At 43.8% G+C, this 21,463-nt stretch overlaps 1 long non-coding RNA gene across 1 annotated transcript; it reads right to left on the reverse strand.

The window, feature by feature from the left end:
* Positions 1-320: 320 nt before the first annotated feature.
* Positions 321-21,203, reverse strand: LOC125457430 (uncharacterized). Its single transcript, XR_007248631.2, has 3 exons — positions 21,141-21,203; positions 16,423-16,543; positions 321-643 (listed from the first exon to the last, which is right to left on the reverse strand). It is a non-coding gene; the product is annotated as an uncharacterized LOC125457430 (long non-coding RNA).
* Between the last annotated feature and the right edge of the window lie 260 nt (positions 21,204-21,463).

Consider the following 21,463-nt stretch of genomic DNA (forward strand, 5'->3'; position numbering starts at 1 on the left):
GAAACAGAAAAGAGGGCACATAAAAGCTCACATTCATAAAGCATCACCTATCTGATGAACCATCATTGTAACTGCAGTGACAAGAGTCAAACTACACAGACTACCCATCCTTAGTGCAATACCGTGTTAGACTCTATCGCAGGGAGTGCTACTCTTTCCCTAACACCTAGTGTAGCCTATAATCTCATTGTTCAGTTCAAGAGTATCACATACTGGGAAACCTTGAAATTGTTGAAGACTTTAATTCATTTAGAAAGCAGAAAACTGAAAGAAAAAGAAAACAAATATCTGCATTTGTTTCAAAGAATAAACAAGGGCTACTTGCATTTTGAACAACAATAACATATTTACAAAATCAAGTGCTCACCATATCCAGCTTTCAAACCTAACTGGCTTGTTGTACAAAGCGCTTCACAGCTATCTCTCTCATGCTGAAGGTGATGTTGCTCCTGCTCATTGGCCTCATCTTCCTCCTCAGAAGACCGCTGCCCCTCCCCCAGGTCTCCAAGTGTCCAGCACATCTCCACAGCATGCCAGCATTATGTGGCACACTCGCTCCATGGGGTATGCTGCTAGGCTTTCCCAGGTTGATCTAAGCATCAGAGCTAATCTTCAGAAGACCTTTCCTCTGCTTCATGATGGCCTGGTAGAAAAATAGGGAAGAGAGCATCAGCATGGATTAAGGGACCGTGTAACAGAGTCATCATCCTGGTTTGGGGGACGTAGTCCTTGAGTGTCAGTAACCATCCTTGAAAGACATCCAGTCCTTGAAACAAAGTAGGAATATCAGCATTTTTAAGGGTATAAGTATCATGACAGCTTTCAATGAATATAATGCAGAACTCTAAGATATGGTACTGATGATCACAGTGGCTTGGACATTGTTAGAATGGAAACACGTCTCTATTGTGAAGTCAGTCACATTATGTTAAGGCCCCCTCAATGTGATGTGTACCATCTATATCACCCTGCTTAGGTGGAAGCCAGCTACATTTGTAAAGTCAACTGCCCAGGCAGCAGCATTGGCTTCCTCATGGGGAAAATGAGCTCAATTGGTTTGGACTGGCACAGACTGCATTGGGAACAGCCTGGATATATGTATGGGTTATGGATTTGAGGTATCCGTCCAAGGTCCCTGGTGGATCCTTAGAAACAGCCAGCTACATAACAATTTAGCAAAGTTGGCACCTTGTCAGCTGCCGGTACTGAATGGTGACCCATCCCTCCTGGTCATATTTCCCATACAATTTACATAAGTTCTGTGGCAGAGTCCTGGGTCTGTAGCAGCAATGCGCCTCACTCAGCTGGAGGAAATGGCATTGAGAATGGTGGAGTCTTGGTTTCTTGTACCTCACGACGCCTTCATCTACGATTTGGCAGCAGCTGGAGATCTGCGGATGCTGACACATGTGTAGCTCCTCCATTTGTCTGTGCTTTTTTAGCATCGCAGCCTCTGAGACCATAACCCTGCTGTGGCTGGATCCATTGGTCACAATCCCAATGAACCTTTATGAGGAATACCAGAAACAGAGCAGGTCCTTCTTAACATGAACAAGTTTCACTGATAAATAACAGTTTAGAATAATCCTTGACAAAGTGCTATTCTAACCAGGAGGGCCAATGGTTTGCCAGTACGTGGACCTTTAACATAAAAGCCCTCATTCTGGTGCATGCAGCACAAGTAATTCTCCACCTACAGCGATCATTGATGAGTGACCAGGCCCCCGACTGCTCTTTGCGTGGATACCGAACTGGCTTACTGCAAATTACTGGTTGCACTCGACCTGCAGGACTGACCAGGGCCTGCTCTCCTGACTGCAGTGATACAGAATCTCTCCCCACGAACACAGCAAGTGACCAACCGGCCGTGTCCAAGTCCTGCAGAGAGATCGTCCCTGGAGATGAGTAGGTAATAAAATTCCCTTTCCTTTCCCTCGAGAAAGCCTTGTTATTGGCTCCTTAATTTTGATCAACTTAATTTACTTGCAGTGTGATGCCTATGTGTTTTACTAAAAAAAATTATAGACCAGCTGAGACAGGTTTAAAAAGAGGCAAGATAATAAAATGTGAGGCTGGATGAACACAGCAGGCCAAGCAGCATCTCAGGAGCACAAAAGCTGACGTTTCGGGCCTAGACCCTTCATCAGAGAGGGGGATGGGGTGAGGGTTCTGGAATAAATAGGGAGAGAGGGGCAGGCGGACCGAAGATGGAGAGAAAAGAAGATAGGTGGAGACAGTATAGGTGGGGAGGTAGGGAGGGGATAGGTCAGTCCAGGGAAGACGGACAGGTCAAGGAGGTGGGATGAGGTTAGTAGGTAGATGGGGGTGCGGCTTGGGGTGGGAAGAAGGGATGGGTGAGAGGAAGAACAGGTTAGGGAGGCAGAGACAGGTTGGACTGGTTTTGGGATGCAGTGGGTGGAGGGGAAGAGCTGGGCTGGTTGTGTGGTGCAGTGGGGGGAGGGGACGAACTGGGCTGGTTTAGGGATGCAGTGGGGGAAGGGGAGATTTTGAAGATTGTGAAGTCCACATTGATACCATTGGGCTGCAGGGTTCCCAAGTGGAATATGAGCTGCTGTTCCTGCAACCTTCGGGTGGCATCATTGTGGCACTGCAGGAGGCCCATGATGGACATGTCATCTAAAGAATGGGAGGGGGAGTGGAAATGGTTTGCGACTGGGAGGTGCAGTTGTTTGTTGCGAACTGAGCGGAGGTGTTCTGCAAAGCGGTCCCCAAGCCTCCGCTTGGTTTCCCCAATGTAGAGGAAGCCACACTGGGTACAGTTGGATGCAGTATACCACATTGGCAGATGTGCAGGTGAACCTCTGCTTAATGTGGAATGTCATCTTGGGGCCTGGGATAGGGGTGAGGGAGGAGGTGTGGGGGCAAGTGTAGCATTTCCTGCGGTTGCAGGAGAAGGTGCCGGGTGTGGTGGGGTTGGAGGGCAGTGTGGAGCGAACAAGGGAGTCACAGAGAGAGTGGTCTCTCCGGAAAGCAGACAGGGGTGGGGATGGAAAAATGTCTTGGGTGGTGGTGTCGGATTGTAGATGGCGGAAGTGTCGGAGGATGATGCGTTGTATCTGGAGGTTGGTGGGGTGGTGTGTGAGAATGAGGGGGATCCTCTTTGGGCGGTTGTGGCGGGGGCGGGGTGTGAGGGATGTGTTGCGGGAAATGCGGGAGACGCGGTCAAGGGCGTTCTCGATCACTGTGGGGGGAAAGTTGCGGTCCTTGAAGAACTTGGACATCTGGGATGTGCGGGAGTGGAATGTCTTATCGTGGGAGCAGATGAGGCGGAGGCGGAGGAATTGGGAATAGGGGATGAAATTTTTGCAGGAGGGTGGGTGGGAGGAGGTGTATTCTAGGTAGCTGTGGGAGTCGTTGGGCTTGAAATGGACATCAGTTACAAGCTGGTCCAGCATCTGCAGTTCCCACTATCTCTGATACTACTTTAAAAAGAGGCAAGCTGATTTGTGTCACTGGCCATAACAATGAAAACAGGAGGAAAATAACGTAAAATCTGCAGAGAAGCTGGAAATCTCATTTACCAAGGAAGGTTGACACTAATATTGCTTTTTCACCCTCTCTGGTAATTATTTTTAATATTTATAAAACATGCAGACCTGTAACTGAATGTTGCATTATGTCAAATGCAGGAAACCCACAATGTACTGTTTACACAAATATTAAATAGTTTCCTCAATACCGAGCTGTGGTGCATAGATTTGGAAATAGCTAAATGCTAATTCTGATTGCAGTGTGCATAAGGGAAAGAATAAGCAGTTCAGTAGTAGCAGAAGGGTAAAAGCAACATTTTAAATGCAAGTCACAAAAAGAGCATCAAAGCATTTACATTGTGTGCCCAACTGTGCAGGGATCTGTTGATGTGACTTGCTGCAAACTTCCTTCACAGTTCGTCAAACATAAAGGAAGAACACCAGTCTAAACATCCGTAATTCTCACTCTCTGTTGTGAAGGTCACTTTATGTTATATTGTAGGCAACCTTTGATATGCAAACATGAACTTCCTCACTTTTTACTACAAAGACAATTAAAATAACTGGAACTATGGCTATAAGAACTAAGGACTGAAGTCTGAGCAGTGACGATGATGTCACAAACACTACCTTGTATGTCATTAATAGCTAAAAAAAACTCTTCTGTTCTATTGATCAACAAGAGTGGCAGATGCCAGACTCCTTCAACCTTTCTAGCATTAATCACCTTACAAAGCCTTGTTGATTCCAATGATGTTCTACAAATCAATGTAGCACAAACTAATTCGACCAACCAATAAACTCTGCTGCTAGGTATCTATCTTTTAGGACTACATAGGCATAGATAAGGAAGAATGTCTTTTTGTATCTGTTAAGTGAGCCGGTAGGAAGCTTTCAGATTTGATGACGTTGATTCTTTTTAAAGTTTGAACTTTCATGATCCATTAACTTTAGTTTTTATTTAACAGTCAAGCTAGAGACTTCATTAATGAGCACACTTAGATCATTACTCCTACTCCTTCTCCTCCACCATTCAATTTCAGAGAAGGCCAAAGTTTAAAATCCGTGAAACAAACTTCATTGGTTTTCTGTATATGTAATTTCAGTCCTTCCATTTTTTCCTCTCTTTTAGTCCACACGTTCTCCAGCCAAGAGATGAGGCCAACAGATTTTAACCTGTTCCAGTGCCAGGCATGGAACAGATTCCTGAGTGGATCAGTTTAAATAAGACAGCTAGCCGACTTGTCCATGTATGAAGGGCAACATTTGTTGATGTGTTTTGGTTAAGAAAAAAGACCCTGATACTAGACATTCTACTGCTGAAGCAGATGGCTGGCTGTATTAATCTAATAATTATAAAGAGACGAAGAATGACACAATACCTTATCACCAATTTATCTAACCTCTACTCAATTCCTCCTCACGGTGTCAATGACTGATATAAAGAACTCGGGAGGATAGATTTCCAACTGCATCCATGTGAAACAGAACTGAGTCCTGGATTTTGACAGGGGCAACTATTGATTGCAGGGGCATTGTGTGGTGAAGAAGCAATATGGTATGTTGACCTTTGTAGCGAGAGAATTTGCATCCAAGAGCAGGGATGCCTCACTGAAATTGTAAAGGGCCTTGTAGCAACCACATCTGGGGTATTTTGTACAGTTCTAGCTATGAAGGGAGTTCAAGGAAGGTTTACTGGGCGGATTCTTGGGGTGGTAGGACTGATGTATGTAGAGAGAGTGGATCAGTTGGGATTATATTCAGTAGAGATTAGAAGAATGAGGCAGGGTCTCATTAGAAACCTATAAAATTCGATGGCGAGATTGTGCCATTTATGAGAGGTGTGCTGTTTCTCTTGCAGAAACGGGGTGACACAGTGGTGCCAGAATGTCTCCTTCAGACAGGCAGTTGGTAAACAGCTTTTGCGTTCTCCCTGGGAGTTGTTTTTTGAAATGTGACAAAACAATTATTAGTGGTTGGGGTCAGAGCTCACAAAGTCCCAGGAACAATTTTAGCTTTGCTTTCAGTAAGTGAGAAGGTTTCTGCTGTCTGCTGATCTAAAAGTTTGAGTTTCCTGCTGCTAGAGTGAAGTCTTGGACAGTGAGGTTTCCTCTGAAAAGTTGAGAGGGTCTCATTGATTCTTTCTTCTGTACTGGAACCATACTGTTTTGCTGAACTGCATTTTTGCCAAAGGGGATGTGTGCGTGCGTGCGTGTGTGCGTGCGTGTGTGCGTGCGTGTGTGCGTGCGTGCGTGTGTGCGTGCGTGTGTGCGTGCGTGCGTGTGTGCGTGCGTGTGTGTGTGAGAGAGAGATGGTGCCTGTATTGGAACAGTTGGTGATTAGTGGCTAAATAATACATTATTTTGTTAAGTATTTCAATAAAGTTAAAGCTATGTCAATTCTTCCTCTTTTGTATTTTAACTGTGTTGTAAGAACAAAGTGTGTTTTGACTAAAGCCTAGTGGAGGACCAATTGGATCATATGTAGAACACATTTCCTTACATGATAACACCTTAAATAAACATAAAAGTTAGGGTCTAAGTTGTCTCCCTACAATGCTTTGAGGGTGTGTTCCTGGTCTGGTTGATAACAATTCTATTAGAATTAGACAGGTTAAACGCAGAAAGGATGTTCCTGATAACCAGAGAGTTCAGAACGAGGGTTCACAAATAAAGATACAGGATAGGCCACTTTGGATGAGGAGAAATGACTTCACCCCAGGGCTATGAGCACATGAGCTCCTGCACAAAGAGAGTGGCCATCTTTGTGGAACTAAAGCATTGAGATTGCACGAGACATTGAGCTCTGATTTCTACACTGGAATGCTCAGTGGCACAGGGATGTTTGGAGGGATGCCAATTTCCTCCAACCGTGTGGAGTGCCCACCAAGGCCTGAGGCAGTCATGGAGAAGGGAGAAGGCTTCATCCCTTAGAAGACCCTTTTATGACATTTGACCTCCTTGGTTCTTCAAGACAGTAGAAATATGAGTACAGCAGGTCCCAGTGATGGGGTTGCCCCTGGAATTATGCAGGTGGAGTAGACACTGGTGATATCCCCATGTGCTCCTGCATGATTGAAAAACCACTCCAGGCAGCTCAGCTACAAGCTAAACTTTGTAAGGAGGCTGACTCCATCTCCTCTGAGGTCACAAGAGAGGTACCATGTGGAGGTGACTGCTTGTGAGGCCACAACATCATACAGAGGACTGAGTGAATCACTGCAATGTCACCATGAACATTGAGCTAATAGTGACACTTCAAACCAGACCAATGAGACTCCTTTTACTGATGATGTAAAAGGACAAATTCTATCAAGTGGGGAAGAGCTCAAAATTACAAGACAACAGCAAACAAGGGAAAGCTTTCCAATGATCTGGAGTCTTCTTTTTATTCATTCATAGGAGATGGGATTCACTGTTGGTGCCTGTATTTATTCCCCAGCTTAATTGCCCAGAGGCCAGTTAAGAGTCAACCACTTGTTTTTGGGCTAGAAACACATGTAAGCCAGACCAATTAAGGAAAATGTCCCTAGACGATATTAGTAAACCAGATGGATTTTACCAACAATGAGCAATGCTTTCATGATCATCATAAAATCTTAATTCTAGACTTTTGTTGAATTCAAATTTCACCATCTGCCATAGCAGGATTTAAACCTGATCCCTGAGGACATTACCTGGGTGTCTACAACACTAACAACACCACGAGGCTATCATCCCTCTTCATGCCAAGTACAAAAGGGAATGGTTGTGGCTGTTGGATGCCAATCACCACAGCTCCAAAATATTGTTGAAAAAATTCCACAGGGCAGTGTCCTAAGCTCAGATATCTTCTGCTGTTTCATCAATGGCTTTTCTTCCATCATAAGGTCAGTAGTGGTCATGTTCGCTAGTGATTATGGTGTTCAAAACAATGGAAAATTTTATGTTTAATTAACTTAGTGCAGCTTTTTGATGAGATCACTTTATGATGAGTGTTAATTTTGCTAATACTGTTAATCCAGTGTACGTGGACTTCCAAAAGGTAATGATTCAGTGTCAAACAACAGACCATAGGCAAAGTTACAGCTCATGCTTAATCAACTTAAACCAAGCACAAAGTTTGTCAATGGCTGACTGACCTCTGTGCTGTTTAAACTGTTACAGATACCTGCTGGTAATTCCATGCATGGTTCCCCACTTTGTAACTGGCCCATTTTCACCTCCGAGGACATCTATAGAACATAGAACATTACAGCACAGTACAGGCCCTTCGGCCCTCGATGTTGTGCCAACCTGTCATACCGATCTCAAGTCCATCTAACTTACACTATTCCATGTACGTCCATATGCTTGTCCAATGACGACTTAAATGTACCTAAAGTTGGCGAATCTACTACCATTGCAGGCAAAGCGTTCCATTCCCTTACTACTCTCTGAGTAAAGAAACTACCTCTGACATCTGTCCTATATCTTTCACCCCTCAATTTAAAGCTATGCCCCCTCATGCTCGCCATCACCATCCTAGGAAAAAGGATCTCCCTATCCACCCTAACTAAACCTCTGATTATTTTATATGTCTCAATTAAGTCACCTCTCAACCTTCTTCTCTCTAATGAAAACAGCCTCAAGTCCCTCAGCCTTTCCTTGTAAGACCTTCCCTCCATACCAGGCAACATCCTAGTAAATCTCCTCTGCACCCTTTCCAAAGCTTCCACATCCTTCTTATAATGCGGTGACCAGAACTGTACGCAATACTCCAAGTGTGGCCGCACCAGAGTTTTGTACAGCTTCACCATAACCTCTTAGTTCCGGAACTCGATCCCTCTATTAATAAAAGCTAAAACACTGTGTGCCTTCTTAACAGCCCTGTCAATCTGATGAAGGGTCTAGGCCCGAAACGTCAGCTTTTGTGCTTCTGAGATGCTGCTTGGCCTGCTGTGTTCGTCCAGCCTCACATTTTATTATCTGTCAATCTGGGTGGCAACTTTCAAGGATCTGTGTACATGGACACCGAGATCTCCCTGCTCATCTACACTGTTAAGAATCTTACCATTAGCCCTGTACTTTGCCTTCCGGTTACTCCTACCAAAGTGCATCACCTCACACTTGTCTGCCATAAACTCCATTTGCCACCTCTCAGCCCAGCTCTGCAGCTTATCTATGTATCTATCTCAACAACCCCACCAACAAATTCTTAATGAGTTCCTTGGCCACCTTCATTCAATTTCATCAGAGATTGGGCAGAATCATGATGTTCTCCTCCTCACATCTCACCACCCATAGCTGACATTGGGAAACCTGGCAGATTAGGCCTACTATTTCTGGGCCTCTCCCACCCCTGGTGAGCTCTGAAATTTCAGCCCACTATATGGGAAGTTATCATTGCAAAGCCTAAGGCCAACCTTCCCATATGGAAGTGCAAATAGTTCCTTTATCACTGTATATTAAGTACAAGTGTGAGTTCTGTTTAACTGTGTCAGTGCTAGGGAATAATTTCCAGCAAGTGTTTGACTCATTTTACTGCTACCACAGATCCCTCTGCTGGTCACTTCTGTAAATACAGTCAGTCCCATTTGGGAATTTGTGCCTTCATTTGTCACAGTCTTTGTTTGAAGTGAACTGCTCTGCTGAACTTCGAAGTCAACTCTTCTGGCAACGTTTGACCTCCCTGAGCATTGCTTTTGTGGACACAAGGCCTGATTTTGAAGTAAGCTTACAGCAAAACCTGAGATCTAGGTTAACCAAGAGCACTAAGAAGAAAGAAGCATGAATTGAACTAAGGTATATCGCAATAGGAGGCCTGTGTTAAAAGCAGCTACAAAGCAAGGAATGAGGCTGAAGCTGAAGCAAGAATAAAATGTAATATCTGAGGCATGTGAAAGCCAGGCACAAGCCCTGTGTTGCCACCAGGGTGACAGAGATTTGAACTGAGTTGAAGTTAGAACGAATGAGGTACTGGTCCCAATTTGAAGCACAGATGCAATTGGTCATGAGGCCAAGGAGAGATTAAGAAGTAAAGCTGGAAGAAGGGAGATGACATTTGACACAACACGTGATATGAAACTGCATTGGAACAGGAAAGTTCAGAAGTAGGGTCACTGGACCCAAACTGTTGACTCTGCTTTGCCTCTGCAGACGCTGTCAGATCTGCTGAGATTTTCCAGCAGTTTCTGTTTTTTGTATTGGTGTAGAGTTTGAAGCCATGAACTGCAGCATATTTGAAATGGGTTGAAAGAATTGAATTAATACAAAAATGGTCCTAAAACACTGCCTAAAGTTGAAGAACTAATGAGGTTAGCCTGGAGGCTTGAATTGACTCATATTTTAAGTGGAGCAAAGCAATCCTGAGTTGCATGTGCAGTGATATAGTGGAATGTAAAGGTGTATTTAAAGCATTGATGAAATCCATTATTTTTACACCTATGCATATCGTGTAAATCATCAATCTGTGAAAATTGAAACACTTAGGGAGAAGAGATACCTAAGGGGTTGAATCATTTGACTGCTGCAATATATTAATTATCTGCAAACCTCCCCAGGAACAAGGGTTTTGGAGCTCAGTTTTCAAGGATCATTGAACAACAGTTCAAGAATAGAGTCATTTGGTGACAGTGAGAGAAAAAAACGGAGAGACAGCCAGACTACATTCAGAAAAGTGCTGCTAATAAGCTGTACTACTGAGAAGGCCAATAGTCCTGTGTAGAGATAATGGGAACTGCAGATGCTAGAGAATTCAAGATAACGAAGTGAGAAGCTGGATGAACACAGCAGGCCAAGCAGCATCTCAGGAGCACAAAAGCAGACGTTTTGGGCCTAGACCCTTCATCAGAGAGGGGGATGGGGAGAAGCTTCTGGAATAAATAGGGAGAGGGGGGAGGTGGACCGAAGATGGATAGAGGAGAAGATAGGTGGAGAGGAGAGTATAGGTGGGGAGGTAGGGAGCGGATAGGTCAGTCCAGGGAGGACGGACAGGTCAATACCACCCCACCAACCTCCAGATACAACGCATCATCCTCCGACACTTCTGCCATCTACAATCTGACCCCACCACCCAAGACATTTTTCCATCCCCACCCTTGTCTGCTCTCCGGAGAGACCACTCTCTCCACGACTCCCTTGTCCGTTCCACACTCCCCTCCAATCCCACCACACCCAGCACCTTGCCCTGCAACCGCAGGAAGTTCTACACTTGCCCCCACACCTCCTCCCTCAGCCCCATCCCAGGCCCCAAGATGACTTTCCATATTAAGCAGATGTTCACCTGCACATCTGCCAATGTGGTATACTGTATCCACTGTACCCAGTGTGGCTTCCTCTACATTGGGGAAACCAAGCGGAGGCTTGGGGTCCAAATTGCAGAACACCTCCGCTCGGTTCGCAATAAACAACTGCACCTCCCAGTTGCGAACCATTTTAACTCCCCCTCCCATTCCTCAGATGACATGTCCATCATGGGCCTCCTGCAGTACCACAATGATGCCACCCAAAAGTAGCAAGAACAGCAACTCATATTCCGCTTGGGAACCCTGCAGCCCAATGGTATCAATGTGGACTTCACAAGCTTCAAAATCTCCCCTTCCCCCACTGCATCCCAAAACCAGCCCAGTTCGTGCCCTCCCCCCACTGCATCACTAAACCAGCCCAGCTTGTCCCCGCCTGCCTAACCTGTTCTTCCTCTCACCTACCCCTCCTCCAAGGGAGTCGCGGACAGAGTGGTCTCTCCGGAAGGCAGACAAGGGTGGGGATGGAAAAATGTCTTGGGTGGTGGGTTGGATTGTAGATGGTGGAAGTGTCAGAGGATGATACGTTGTATCCGGAGGTTGGTGGGGTGGTATGTGAGAACAAGGGGGATCCTCTGGGGTCAGTTGTGGCGGGGGGGGGGGCGCGGTGTGAGGGATGTGTTGCGGGAAATGCGGGAGACGCAGTCAAGGCTATTCTCAACCACTGTGGGGGGAAAGTTGCGGTCCTTGAAGAACGTGGACATCTGGAATGTGCGGGAGTGGAATGCCTCATCATGGGAGCAGATGCGGCGGAGGAATTGGGAATAGGGGATGGAATTTTTGTAGGAGGGTGGGTAGGAGGAGGTGTATTCTAGGTAGCTATGGGAGTCAGTGGGCTTGAAATGGATATCAGTTTCTAGCTGGTTACCTGAGATGGAGACTGAGAGGTCCAGGAAGGTGAGGGATGTGTTGGAGATGGCCCAGGTGAACTTGAGGTTGGGGTGGAAGGTGTTGGTAAAGTGGATGAACTGTTTGAGCTCTTCTGGGGAGCAAGAGACGGCGCTGATACAGTCATCAATGTAACAGAGGAAGAGGTGGGGTTTGGGGCCTGTGTAGGTGCGGAAGATGGACTGTTCCACGTAACCTACAAAGAGGCAGGCATAGCTGGGGCCCATGCGGGTGCCCATGGCCACCGCTTTTTGTCTGTAGGAAGTGGGAGTATACCATTGGGCTGCAGGGTTCACAAGCGAAATATGAGTTGCTGTTCCTGCATTATCACCAATGTTGCTGCTGAACCACGTTTGGTAATGGACATTGTATACTGGGATGGGAATTTCATTCTGCACCCTTGCCATGCTCAGCCCTTCTTCCAAGTGTTGTTCAACTTGGAAGAATACCCATTCATCAGCTGAAGGAGGATGGAACGCAATAATCAGCATGAGGTTTCCTCCCACATGTTTGACCTGATGCCACGAGACTTTATGGGACTTGGAGTCAAGTTGAGGACTGCCAGGGAAACTCCCTCCTGCCTGTATATCAAGCCACTACCTCTGTTAGGTCTGTCCTGCTGATGGGGCAGAACACATCGAGACAAAAACAGAAGTAGCTGGAGAAACTCAGCAAATCTGGCATCTGTGCAGAGAGCAGCAGAATGAAACATATCAAATCCAGTGACCCATCTTCAGAACTGTTCTGTTTTCACTGCACTGATGCTGCTGGTCCTGCTGAGTTTCTCCAAGCAGTATCTATACAAATGGAGTCTTAAACACAGCTCCATCTACATGCCATACACATAATGGCTTTACAAAGTCATCTTCATAAATGCCACTACATTCCTCCAACGTTCACAGCTGTATTATTATTGTTAAAGATTCTGTATAAAGCTTGAGATAACAAGGTGTAGAGCTGAATGACACAGCAGGCCAAGCGGCATCAGAGAAGCAGGAAAGCTGACGTTTTGGGTCTGGACCCTTCTTCAGAAATGAGGGAGGGAAAGGGGACTCTGAAACGAGTAGAGAGACAGGGGGAGGTGGATGGAAGATGGACAAAGGACCAGATAGGTGGAGAGGAGAGGCACAGGTCAAAGAGGTGGGGATGGAGCCAGTAAAGGTGAGTGCCGGTGGGGAGTTAGGATGGGGGTTGGACAGTCCAGGGAAGACGGACAGGTCAAGGAGGCGGGATGAGGCTATTAGGTCAGAGATGGGAGTTGGAGTTGAGGTGGGAGGAGTGGATAGGTGGGAGAAAGGACAGACAGGTTAGGGAGGCAGGGACGAACTGGGCTGGTTTTGGGATACAGTCGGGGGAGGGGAGATTTTGAAGCTTGTGAAGTCCACATTGCAGAAATATGAGGTGCTGTTCCTGCAACCTTCAGGTGGCATTGTTGTGTCACTGGAGGAGGCCCAGGATGGACATGTTGCCCAAGGAGTGGGAGGGGGTGTTGAAGTGGTTCACAACTGGAAGGTGTAGTCGTTTGTCGCAAACCGAGCATAGGTGTTCTGCAAAGTGGTCCCCAAGCCTCCACTTGGTTTCCCTGATGTAGAGGAGGCCACAACGGGAACAGTGAATGCAGTATACCACATTAGCAGATATACAGGTGAACATCTACTTGTGTGGAAGGCTTTCTTGGGGCCTGGGATGGGGGTGAGGGGAGGAGGTGTAGGTGCAGATGTGGCACTTGTTGTGGTTGCAGGGAAAAGTGCCAGGTGTGGTGGGGCTGGAGGGGTGTGTGGAACGGGCAAGGGAGTCACAGAGAGTGGTCCCTCCAGAAAGCAGACAAGGGTGGGGAGGGAAAAATGTCTTTGGTGGTGGGGTCAGTTTGCAGATGGTGGAAGTGTTGGAGGATGATGTGTTGGATCTGGAGGTTGGTGGGGTGGTACGTGAGGATGAGGGGGATTCTGTTTTGGTTGTTATTGCGGGGAGGGGGTGTGAGGGATGAGTTGCAGGAAATTCAGGAGACTCGGTCGAGAGTGTTTTCGACCACTGTGGCGGGGAAGTTGTGGCCTTGAGAAATGAGGACATCTGGGATGTCCAGGAGTGGAATGCTTCATCTTGGGAGCAGATGAGGCACAGGCAAAGGAATTGGGAAGAGGATGGCATTTTTGCAGGAAAGTGGGTGAGAGGAGGTGTATTCTAGGTAGCTGTGCAGTTTCTACTACCTCTGTATAAAGCTTGTTAGGATTGGCAGATTTTGCAGCTTTACCAACCATCTAAATAGAGGAATTTGTGTCACAACATCATAATTTCACACTCGCAGCTCAATTCCTGTGGAAGAAAACTGTACATAGATTTGCCATTGTAGTTCTCACCATCTGAATTTTTTCTGCTGTACTGATGAAAAGTCACTTGTTTGCTGGTTGTATTACTGACTGGGTTTTCTGCTGTACATTTGTATGTGTATTGCTCCTTTTCATTAACACAGTCTATAACAAGCATGCTCCCATCATATGTCTCAGTGAGAACTCCAGAATGGACACCTTCTTCCAGTGAGTCATAATGTTTATCCCTCTGGAGACAGAACAGCTCATTGTGATACTAGGTGAATCAATACAGTTGCCATGAATGGCTATCAAAGTTGGGAAATTGGTTCTGAAACACACAGGTAATAATTAACCAACACAACACAGTCATTGCACTTTGCTGTCTTAAAGAGACAGGATGAACAAGACAATGCTGCAAGTCTTTACTTTTTGTCTTGTGTTTTAGTGTCATAGAGTCATGCAGTCATAGAGCCATACAGCATGGAACAGACCCTTTGGTCCAACCAATCCGTGCCAACAGTCATCCCAAACTAAACCAGTCCCACGTGCTTGAGCTTGGCCCACCCCATGTACTTATCTAAATGTCTTTTAAACAATCTAACTGAACCCGCATCCACTACTTCCTTTGGAAGTTCATTCCACACATGAACCACCCTCTGAGTAAAAGAATTACCCCCAAGTCTTTTTTAAATCTTTCTCTTCTCACCTTAAAAATATGCCCCCTAGTTTTGAAATCCCCACCCTAGTGAAAAGCCACTTGCCATCCAACTTAACCACACTCATCATGATTTTATAAACTTCTTTAAGGTCAGCCCTCAACGTCATATTCTCCAGTGAAACAAATCCCACCCTATCCACCCTCTCCTTATAACTTTTTTGTAGACTGTTAAAGCTTGAAGTTCAAAAATAACACAACTGTGCATTATTCCTGTGCTTCTGAAATCCATCCAGTTGACGCGTTGTGTAAAAGACATTAGGTTTCTTAAGAGCATTCTGTCAGGGCTGAATAATTTGCCCAGAAGCAACTCATCATGCTCAGGGGAGCATCATCCAACTGTAACTTTGAACAAGCTGTTGGTGGAAAATCAATCACCATTTCCTTTCACATTCTATTGGCTTCATTCGGGGCTATTTGGTAGTTGTGTCAACTTTTTTTTAGTTTCGCTGCAGAGAGCTCATATTAAATAGAACCTGCTAGTGGATGAATCTAGTAAATAAAACTAGTGATTGGTTTAACTCAATCATTAAAGCAGTTCTTGTGAGTGCAACATAGATGGTAATTTGATGCTAATGTGTAGATTGAACTCCTCACAGCAAGTGAAGCTTTTGAAACAGCTCTTTTGCGTAATGCAGAAACTATTTGAAATGAAATACAATTTACATTATGAGCCAAGCTTCAATGAAAAAGCTATTTGGAAAGTTACAATGTTGCTACAACTCTTAAAGTTAACAGAAGTTACTGCACTTCAACACTTATCATATATTTACATCCCAAAAATACTTTGATCACGGTTCCTCAGTTAACTCCCATAGTGGTTAATGTACATTTCATGGTTCCCAGTGTCATTAACATACACATGATTCAGCACCACAAGATCATTGTCAACTATGGGAGTTAACTGAGGAACCGTGATCAAAGTATTTTCAGGATGCAAGTATAAGTGTTGCAGTGCAGTAACTTCTGTTAACTTTAAGAATTGTAACAATGTTGTAACTTTCCAAATAGGTTTTCCATTAAAGCTTGGCTAGTAATGTAAGTTGTATTTCATTTCAAATTCCAATTCTACGGTTGTACAACGGATGCACAATCTGCAGCATTTCCAGACTGCTGGATTTCCATGTAAACATATTAACTTCTGTGGAAATCGCAAATTAAGTGATACATCATAATGATCTGTGCCTTGATGTTGTATAGGGAACTGGACCTGTCTTCCTACAATGACATTAGTCACAGAATTAAGTCTGGTGGCCAAAGCTTCTTCACTCATTGCAAACTAATGGAATACTAAAAAACACAACTATAGTTTGTACACTTCAATTTGCTGGTTTAAAGACAATAAAATATATGAACTCATCATGAGTGAGGTTGGAGAGGAAGGTACATAGCCAGAACTTTTTTATGGTTGAGCTTGTTTCAAAATAAAATAGCGAGACATGATGAGATAGGAACAAGCCTATCAACTAAATTAATGGTGTTAGATGAGTCTTGAGATTCTCCTTCTATTAGCAAGCAACTTTGATTTGGGTAAGCTTAACTCCCAAAAATAACACTACAGACGATTGTGAATGGGGAGATTTTGTGATCCTTTGTCTTGCCATTCAGCAACTGCTGGCCCAGGTAAGTGGATATGTTCCTCTCAACACGGAGGTTACAGTCATTATGAGATCAATATAATACCTACATGTGTAAGTTACTCAGTGATATATTTTCTTTTAAGCAGAGGGATAGATCATTGTGATGAACATGTATTACCTCAGACAAGTTTGAAGATGTAAATTTTTAGAGAATCTGAGAATTTCATTATGTAGCTTTACATCGACAATCTTTCTTCTTTTGCACCAGGACCTTTTTTTCCTCTTTACTTCATGGAGATCTAAAAAAGGAGAAAAACATATTCTGACAAGTGACAACATGGTCAGCAGACCAAAGAGATACTTGCAGAGCAATGTTCACCTAATACATTTTTATTTTTTTCACTTTGTGATTCACTAAGTTCAAGCCTAATATGTGATGTCCAGTTTGTATTTTGAGCCTCCAAAGCCTAGATAGTGACAATAGAAGCATTCCTGCAATCTGATCCAACTGGTCCATGGATTGCATAACCGAAGTCACCAAGAGTGTTGTGACCAGTTCAATGACAGATTGCAATGCGTACAACTGTTATTGCACAGCTTCACTTATGGGGAAGATGTTGATGAAATGTAGGATGTTTGAAGAATGTTGGCTGCAAAAATATACCACTGTGCAGCAGCAAACCATGGAAGATAAGTTCCAATTGAAGAAGTAACAGGAAACTGGCTTCAGTTTATTAAACTCTAAATGCATCTCTGTGCATAATTGAGCCATTTTGTATTTTTTTTTGTATTGACTGTTATAATCTTTGGAACAGCCAAAGCTCCTTTTTCAGTGACAGCCACCAGTTAGGGAGCTGTATTATAAAGGGCCCTTGGACTAGATTTGCTATTGCCATATACTCAATGACAGGCTCCAGGTTGTAGTATTTGGAATCCTCTGTTTGCATGTTTCACATTGTTGCCTCCCTCAGGTCCCAGTCATTCTGGTTATTTATGAGCACTCTGAACACTGCCCCCTGCTGGCTAACTGTCACCTACAGGAAGCCCAGAATTTAGGCAAATTATCAAACTGAATGTTAAACTGTTGACCCAGAAGACATTGAGAAATGCACAAAGGATTGCAAAAATTGGACGACTGTGAACCTCTCCGTGAGAACCAAGGCACTGGTGAGGAACAAGCAAGGCAAACATCAACTTCATCTGCAAAGTTGATCAAAGAAAATCCGTGGAATATATATCCCAACTCCAAAAAAAAGTATCTCTCCCACCACAACCCACCCCCTGCCTTTCCCCCACCCAGCTTCTGTAATTGATGGTGGTTGATGTCAATGAGGATCCCCAAGTGGCGAAGCATCAGCCAACCTTGCTTTTTACTGTAGACGGCCCCAAAATCATCTTCCAATCCAGGGCCACCCTGTGGAGCAGGTGATACATGCTCCTGTCTCTTTTTCAAAATAGATGAACAAGGAGGACTCTGTGATCAACATCCTGAAGGAAGAGGATGGCTCAGTACTGTCATTGCAAGTCCTGGAATCTGATGTTTGCAAAAAACTGCTCAGATCTTCACAAGGACCGTGAATCATTGCTCTGCTCAAATCTACCTGTCTCTTAACACTGCTCCATAATAACTGGCAGGCTCTCCTGAGCCCAGCTTTGCTAAAAATGCCCCCATGAGGGGTCTCTACCAAAATAAGAACCTGGAAAGTCAGTTGGAAATGGCAAGTACTAGATGGCCGGTGAAGACGAGTATAGATGCACATGAAGGTAGAAAACAAACAGTACACAGTCTCCTGGCAGCAAGAATGGGAATAAAAAGAAGGCAGCAGCCACTATTAGAAAGCCCCAGGGTCTCAAAGCCCATGAAAAAGGCTATTTCAAGACAACTTCTGCAACTTAAAAAAAAAACAGGTCATTCTTGCCTGCAAGCCTCTAGGGATTTGAGGACATTGAAGGGCAGAATCTGTTCTCCTTGAATGATATAACAGAATCACTAGATGTAGATTTCTGGTCCCGTGAGATAAAATATCACTTCAGGATTTCAGCTGCCCTAATGTTACAGACCCCCAAGATGAATAGGAATAATTCAGGATTTCCAGTTTTCTGACATCTTGTTTGGCCATGAGGAAATAAATATCTATTTGGAGTGATATGATCTGCTTTCTTGGATTCCACACAATGATTGAAATGTCTTCATTCAACTTCAGGGCTCAAAATCTATTCTGGTAAGAGAATGAGGGGCAGACTCTTTGTTTTAATGTGAACGAGATCACTGATACATTGTGTGTCATTCCTTTTGCAAGCATACCCTGATCTTTACAATTAAAAACATATCGTTCAAAGCACTTTAATCCTTTTCTCCAGAAATTCTAATCCTTCCCTTCCCTATGCAGTAAGAAATTTGTTTCCAATTTTAGAAAAACTACTTACACTGACGAACATTCTGTAAATGTGTGTGAATGTCCTTCAGAGAGTAAACTACTTTTAAGCATACTAGCTGCAGTACCATGAAAAATTGCACCCAAAAAGCTCAAACACAACAAGTCCACGCAAACAACACATTGGTAATTAACAGGGACAATTTTTTGGGAGTGGCTATTATGACCACTTACATGTTTTAACCTATTCTATTTGCAATTCCTATACTTCCTCCTCTGGCTCTATGTTCCCCCGTCATTGATGTATGCTGAAAATTTGTTAACTTTACTGTTGCTGAGGTATGGAAATGCAACAGTCCCAGCACTGAGTGTCCACGTACCCCAAAAAGGACTCCCAGCATTCCAGTATCCCACACCAGTGCTCTGTTATAGCTTTTATAATGAGCACTAATCCTCTCCCAACCTTCAGTCAATTTCATGTTAATTTCTCAGGATCACTTTGTGGCCCCCCCTTCCCAGGTTTTTGCTGCTGCAATTGATCAAACTTCCATTCATTAAAATTTTGCCTCCAGGCCCAGTAAATAATAGGCAGTGGAGCCCATAAGGAGACAATATATGTATTGATTTTATTTTGCAGAAATGTACTTTATTCATAACATTTGTAAAAGAACATTTCAAACTTATTATCACAGAAAATACAGTGGAGTTCAACTTTTCTCCAAACAGTATGTTCTGCCTGAGATGCCTTGATGCATTTTCAATAGACTTGATATTCATGCTCTACATTTCATATCAGGGATCCAACTCAATGGGTTACATATAGTTGCAAATTTCACAACTCTCAACAAGGAATATTCCATTGAGAAGGGAAGCATTCAAAGGAATACTGGTCACTCACAGGCTGGGAATGAGGAGGTAATAATGGGAAACAGAGAAATGGCTGAGTATTTGAATTAGTATTTTGTATCTGCCCTCATGGTTGAAAACAAAAAAATTCAAAAATACTTGAAAACCAAGGAGCAAAACAGAGGCTAGGTTAAATTTATCACTAGATAAACAACGATTCCAGGAACACAAATGTGAAGAGGAAGTAGGCCTTTTGCCTCATCAAACCTGCTTCATCATTCCATAAGGTTGTGGCTGATCTGATTGTGGTTTCAACTGCACTTATCCTGTAATGTTTGATTCCCCTGTCAATCAAAATTCTGTCTAACCCAGCCTTGAATTATTCAGTGACATTCTATGCTGCTCAATGAGGAAGAACAGTCTGAGAGTAAGTTTTCTAAGAGAAGAAATTATTGTTCATATAATCTCAACAGAGAAACCCCTTACTTTTAAATTATTCTTCCTAATTCTAGATTGCCTCATGTGAGGAAATACCCCCTCATCATCAAACCTACAATCGCCAGAATCTTATGCTTCAATGGAAATGACCTCTCATTCTCCTAAACCCAGCAAGTGTAGGCCCAAGCTGCTTAACGTTTCCTTAGAAGACAATGCGTTCATCCTAGGAATCAGCTTCTCTGAACTATTTCAAATGTAAATACGCCCCTTCTTTACCTTTGGCAAGAAGACCTGAACTATTCACAATGCCACTGGTGCATTATCAGCAGGACAGTGGCAGCAAAACCTGCTTAATTTATACTACATTGCCCTTGCACAAAAGGTCAGCATGCCACTTGTTTTTGACTAATTTTCTGACCTGCGTGCGAACTTTTTGTGAGCCATGGCAGAAGATACCTAGATCCCTCAATACTGCGGTATTCGAGAGTCTTCTACTTAAATCATTTTCTGCTTCTTTTTTAGGGCATGACTTTGTCCATGGGATGTGGGCATTGCTGGTTAGACCACAATTTATTTCCCATTTCTCATTGCCTTTGAGAAGGTAATGATGAGCCACTTTCTTAAACTGCTGCAGTCTACATGGTGTATGTAAACCCACAATGCCATCAGGGAGGTAATTCAGGGATTTTGACCCAGCTATTTCTAATTGATTCTGTGCCCTAGGCAGCATTGTCTGAAACCACTGCTGTAGTTTCCATGTCCAGTGATAACATCCAGCCCTAATTCATCACTGGCGATTTTGACATCTCTACTGTTGTTAAGCTAAAACTGCTGATTTGACATCCAATACTGGATGAGCAGATATTTCTTCCAGTTAAACAATGGGAAGATTGAAGCCATCATTTTCATTTGCTGTTCCATTTTCTGTTTCATGTGCCGCCCACAGGCCACAGTCTGATTTTAAGCCAGTCTCTCCATAAATATGGAGTTACATTTGACTCTGAGTCTGGCTTCCTAATGCATAATAGCACCATCGCAAATATTCTCTTTTGCCACCTTCTGTAAGATTCCGCCAGTGATTAACTTCGTTCCTGTCTCAGCTCCCTGCTGAAACCTTTATTCATGCCTTTGTACACTCCAGACTTGATTAATCTAATATACTCCTGGCTGGCCTCCAACATTCTACTATCTGTGAAACTAAATTCATCCAACACCCTTTTGTTGTGTCTTAACTCACCAAACTGTTACGTCCTTGTCGAATGTCACTTGTACTCACTGACCTACATTCTCCCCAGTCCAGCAATGCTTTGATTTTAAAGTTCTTTTTGTTGAGATTTATATTTGGGTATTGATATTAGGTTGTGCCTTTTACCCTACGCTTCCTACTTTAAACAAGAAAACTGGCCAAACCAAACCCAACCCAAGTTAAAAATTAACAGTAGTTCAGTAGGTTCTGAATAATAAATTGCAAAAAATGGTATTGCCTCAGTCTCAATGGGAAAATAATGTGCATTTTATACAGACTATAGGTTTTTAGAAAAACGACATCAGAGAAATAGA

The sequence above is a fragment of the Stegostoma tigrinum genome, chromosome 14 (genome assembly GCF_030684315.1).
Source record: "Stegostoma tigrinum isolate sSteTig4 chromosome 14, sSteTig4.hap1, whole genome shotgun sequence".
Lineage (NCBI taxonomy): Eukaryota > Metazoa > Chordata > Chondrichthyes > Orectolobiformes > Stegostomatidae > Stegostoma > Stegostoma tigrinum.